Below are 4,315 nucleotides of genomic sequence, written 5' to 3' on the forward strand. Positions count from 1 at the left end.
TAAAGTTTTCTCTATTAAAAGTTACTTCTAATTTTAGTATTATTTTAAGTTTTAATAGTAGTATTATAGAAGTAACTTTTCTCTTTTTATTAATACTATAACATTATTAGTAAATTTTAATACTATAATACTATTACTAAAAGTTCTAACACTATAATACTACTATTAAAAGTAGTATATTATTATAGTATTAATAATAGAGAAAAGTTATTGTATAATAGTACTATTAAAACTTTTAAAATAATACTAAAATTAGAAGTAACTTTAATAGAGAAAATTTTTAATACTATAGGAATTTTAATATTGTTAATGATACATAAATATTAAATTAATTTTAGTATTTTTCTATTTTAGTTTAAACCTAATATATTTGTTGTCGTAAATTATTTTAATATTTTAATTTATTTTTTGCTAATGATTAATTAATTGACACATGTTGGATCCATGTCTAACGTATAGTCAGCGTGCCACGTCAATTTATAGGGTATGTTAGACCATACTTAGACAGAGATGATACCGCATGCCATGTTTAGGGACCTGCGATGATCACATTGAAAGTTCAGAAACTAGATGACACCGCTGGCCAAGTTTAGAAACCCATAAATATTACTTTAAAAGTTCAGAAAACTGGACGAGACAACCGGCCAAATTCATAGACCGGCGGTGAATTTTGCTCCATTTAAAATTCATACCCCCGATCCCGAATGCCTCGCAAACTTCGGATTTGAATGCCGCAAACGAAGGACAAGCTATCAAGAGCACGAGACTTTCACGGAAGTTGGCCATGCCATACATAAAGCAATCCGACGTATTCCAATCAATTGGGATGCTAGTAACCGATAAGACTTTGTTTGAGTTATCGATAAAAGACGTGCAGGAGTTGAGATCATTTCGCGCACCTCACTTTGTGGGCGCCACAACGACGGCCTGGCTCGTCCCTTCCGGCGCCGCCTCCGCGGCCGCCCCCGCCGCCGTCTGCGGCTCGACGGGCGGAGGAGGTGCGTCGTCTCCGTCGGTGGTCTTCGGCTTTGTCCCGCAGTTCCCCATCGCTTCCGCGGTTCCGCCCCTGCTTCTGCTTGCCTGTGCGATCGATGAGCCCAATACAACAAGGAACAAGAGGTTAGAAAGTTCGAAATGCTGCGGCGGAGGAGCTCAGAGAAGTACTATGTGAAATAGACGAAGGCGACCCCGTATAACAAGCAGCTATGATGTGTGCTCGATCGATCGATCAGCACGAAATGGATGGGCGGGTGCTCGATCGATCGATCAGCACGAAATGGATGGGCGGTCAGTGCAGCTGGCGGAAGCTTTGGTATCAGCGATGAGTTTTTGGTTGTTTGTGTGATTGACATATGGCTGCCATCAAAAATTACGACTCAGTGCAGTTGTTTAACATGTGTTGGTTTCAGGACATGCTACGACTGGATGGTCCATCCTCTTTTTGTATTATATTAATTAAAAAAGATTTTTCTCAAAAAAATAAAAAAAAAAGATACTGAGGGCTCGGGCGCTCAACGATCGGTAGCTTGGTTTAACTGTGCAGCATGGTAGATTAAGCTTTGGTGTTCGATGGGTTATAGTTTGGTTGCAGTCCTTGGAAGATGATCAAGACAGCCTTACTCTTGCTGAAACTAGTTGGAACACGAGATTAGAAATGTTGTCTGTTTTGCTGTGGGCTAGATTCACCACTACTGGAATCGCGCGATTTGCCTAGTGCCGCAGGCATTAGGCAAAGACCTAGAAACACTAGGCAAACAGTTTACCTAGTGTCACACTAGGCAAATAAGGGTCGACAGAGGCGGACTAGGCAAAGAGCACTTTGCCGAGTGTCAAACCTCGGACACTCGGCAAAGTGTTTGTCTAGTGTCAAGGACATCACTCGGTGGAAATCGTAACGGACGTTTTGCCTAGTGTCGGAGGTCTGACACTCGGCAAAGTATGCAAGGTTTGCCTAGTGCCAGGCGTCCGACACTAGGCAAATATGTCAAGCTTTGCCTAGTGTCAGGCCGCCTACAATAGGCAAATATGCCAAGCTTTGCCTAGTGTCAGGCCTCCGACACTAGGTAAACTGCCTACTTTGCCTAGGGTCACACTAGGCAAAGCCTGTTCCCAGGTGTGCCACGTGTGGCCCCTTTGCCTAGTGTCAGACCTCTGACACTAGGCAAAGTAACCGGAAGCTGAATTTTTTTTGATTATTCCATTTGCGACACAAATATAAATCATATTCAAACACCATAAATATATCACATGAATCATAAATAAGAACCACATGTTCACATATATCACATGTTCATACCAAAAGTCCAAATGTGCCACAAGTTCATAAGTGCACAACCAAATTTCTTAACAAAGTTCACAACAAGCTGATCACGACGATTGTCAAGGGTGAAGAGGCCCGTGGTTCGATGCTCCAGGCGACCCTTCCACTTGATTCGGCTCAAGCTGTGGTGCCAGCGACGCTCCAATCTGTGAAGCTGGCGACCCTTCCACTTGATTCGGCTCAAGCTGTGGTGCCGGCGACGCTCCAATCTGTGGTGCCAGCGACCCTCCAATTTGATTCGATGCCACGCCCGATTGATGCTGAAAAAAATAAAAAGGATACCGTCAATAAAAAATTTCGGCAGAACCTCCCCTGCACGGAGAGGTTTCCAAACCCTACAAGAAAACAAACGGCACGATGACCGTCAAGAACATACATATCAATACACCGCCACCAACACCACCACCACCCGAACACCACAACTGCCACCACCACACCACAACAACAACCGCCGTCACCACCAACACCATATTGTATGTTTGAGATTGCATATTTTTTCTAGTGTGCCCTATGTCAGGTTGGAACATAATAAGTAATATATTGGTACTCACAGGAGTAGCTGCTTGAGGAAGTGGCAAGACTAGGCTAGCTGGCATGGTCCGCCCCATAGCGGCGCCAAGAGTGGACACGAACCCCACCAGCTCCTCTATCCTCTGTCGTTGGGCCTCCCGCTCTTCCATCGCCGTCGCTTCCATCTCCTCGCGAAGCCTCCTTTCTTCTAGTTAGTGTACCTATTGCAGCAAAAATAGGCTTTGTCATAGTGAAGTGTTATCATATAAGCAGTGAGCCATTTAGTAGGGTGGTTAGGATAATTCACAAACGTAATAGGGTGACAATGAATCTGTTATAAACCACTAAAAGATGCAGCGGCGTAATACATAGTGGGCAAGCATGGAAATGCAAAGTGTTTAGTTAGCAGGCATAATACAACAGCGGCAACAGATGGAAAATTTTTCTTATGTAACAGGCATGATACAAAAGCGGGATCTGTAGAGACCTTTATTTTTGGTCAACATCAGTGTACGTGAGAAGTACGTTCCCTCACACATATCTCCACATTTCACCTAGAGCAATTGGCTGTTGTGTACTATGCAAAAGCTGTTTAAAAATGCAAAGGGGAATTTGTAGAAGGCAAGACATGGAGGCTTGTTTTGATAAATGGTGCGGAAGATATTATGAACGAATCATGAGTCAACAAAATAACCTTGTAAGAGGAGTCACGCTGTCGCTGTGGATTATGGAACAATTATCTGGACAGACCATGTAGCCTATGCATGCCTTAGATTAACCTGAAATATAGCAAGCATTGTGTGAGGGACTAATTAATTGTGGCGAGGTCTTTTTGAAATCAAAGCTGTGCAATGGGGGTACTTGACTGAGAAGAATGGATGGACACATCTGGTGTTTGCAGTTTGGTTCAGGCCAGAGCAGGGGAAATAATGAGATTATGGTGTTCAGTTAAGGATGCATATCCCTGTGATGTGGAAATGACCTATTAGGGAAGTACCCAGGAATCTCTGTGTATGAATCTCTGTCAGGTGGAAGGCATCATCCCAGGAATCTCCGTGTATGAATCTTATGAACAATGGTTATCAGAAACTGCTGCCGCACGTCACTGAATGTTGAAGAAATTAAACAGAATCACTCTAATTTACAGGAGCCAAGTACAGGATCTTTTTCAAATGAGCTTTACTAACCTGTATAGAATTGGTATTGACATGGCACATTAATGAAAAGGGTTGCAGTACAGCTGCACGCACCTAGAAGCGTGGAAGGCCCCGGCGCTAGGATCTGGGGCTGAGAGGAACAGAGACTGGCAGGAGAGCCGCCAGCCGCCGTGCAGCGTAGCCGTCACCGCCGCAAGGCAGCAGCGGAGCTGCCGAGGAAGTTGCGCCCGAACTCCATCGCCTGGGAACGGCCGAGGAAGATACGCCCGTACACCGTCGTCTCGGAAGGGGTGGAGCAGCAGAAAGACTACAGGGGTCCACCCCACCC

At 44.2% G+C, this 4,315-nt stretch overlaps 1 long non-coding RNA gene across 1 annotated transcript; it reads right to left on the bottom strand.

Moving 5' to 3' along the window:
- Positions 1 to 2,469: 2,469 nt before the first annotated feature.
- On the bottom strand, positions 2,470 to 3,938 carry LOC136514885 (uncharacterized). The gene is made up of 3 exons (XR_010773871.1): positions 3,525 to 3,938; positions 2,872 to 3,051; positions 2,470 to 2,580 (listed from the first exon to the last, which is right to left on the bottom strand). It is a non-coding gene; the product is annotated as an uncharacterized lncRNA (long non-coding RNA).
- Between the last annotated feature and the right edge of the window lie 377 nt (positions 3,939 to 4,315).

This window comes from Miscanthus floridulus, chromosome 17 (genome assembly GCF_019320115.1).
Source record: "Miscanthus floridulus cultivar M001 chromosome 17, ASM1932011v1, whole genome shotgun sequence".
Lineage (NCBI taxonomy): Eukaryota > Viridiplantae > Streptophyta > Magnoliopsida > Poales > Poaceae > Miscanthus > Miscanthus floridulus.